The following is a 1,195-nucleotide window of genomic DNA, read 5'->3' on the forward strand; positions in this document are numbered from 1 at the left end:
GGGAACAACTTGATGATACAAGCAGATCGAAACCAGTTTCAGCCAAACGAAAGGCTGCGCATAACCCCGCGCCACTGGGGAAGTAAATTCGAGACAAGCACGACAACCGCATCGGATATGTGTTCAATTAGTGGGTATTTTCCCGATGACCAAGACTGTGGTGGAAAGGTGAGAAGAAGTGTGTCCAAGTCGTCGGCTGGAGCTTGTTTCTCGCCTTGACTTCCTTAGCTTTGGCGGGGTTAGTGCCGACGATGAAAGGACAAAAGGGTGAGGCAGTGTTTCCAGCANAGAAAAGGCGAGCTGGTGATTACATCGACACTGCTGCTTCAAACTTGAAGCTTGAAGCTCGGCGGGTGAGGAGGGACATGCGTCCGCCTGAGTAGTTGTCAGAACGAAGACTGCGGATATTGGCGAGACAGCAAAAGACTTGCAATAAATATACATAGCAAGTGGTGATCGCGAAAATACATCCGTTCCTTATTCGGAGTGAGGCTGTTCACAGCCTCATCCAAGATGTAACGGCGCTTCGCATTCTGTCGTGCTTGCCTTGCACCTACGGCGATGAACCGCATGCCCTTCTTCGCCCATGCCTCAGGTTTTACCATCAAAGACAGTCATATGTCCGAAGTTGGTGGGGACTATTTCAACATCCACTTCACGATGCCTGCAGAATCTACAGGCTGGTTCCTCCGAATTTCAATATTTCAACGATTTTATTGAACGAAGTGTTTAGAGCGCATTGCAACACAACTACTGGGGAAAAGGAAAGAGTGTGATCTTGACAAAGGTGATGCGGAAGCCGATGGACCCAGGAAGAGATTGAGAGAAGTTCCCAATGAAACTTCGGACGGCCTGATGGTTCGCTTCTTCTCATGAATCATACCCCTTGCTTGCCGAATTTATTTTCCGTTCCATAGGTTGTGCATTCAAAGGACATAGATTTGCAGGGACAACTAACAAGCGGCGCCAATTATCGCACACACTCAGCATTCTACGAAGGGCGCGTTGTGGCGGTCAAGGTTTTCGAGGGTCCTCGCGCCAAGCAGGTTAAAAAATTCTTATTCCACTCGGAGATTTATTAATCGTAACTCTTGCAGAGTTGGAAGCTCAATCTTACTTTCGCTAAAACTTTCTGTGAATATCATCTACGACCTTTCGTATCTTCTAATGACTCGCTCAAAACTCAGTCATTCCC

Source organism: Laccaria bicolor, genomic scaffold, assembly GCF_000143565.1.
Source record: "Laccaria bicolor S238N-H82 LACBIscaffold_7 genomic scaffold, whole genome shotgun sequence".
NCBI classification, from domain to species: domain Eukaryota; kingdom Fungi; phylum Basidiomycota; class Agaricomycetes; order Agaricales; family Hydnangiaceae; genus Laccaria; species Laccaria bicolor.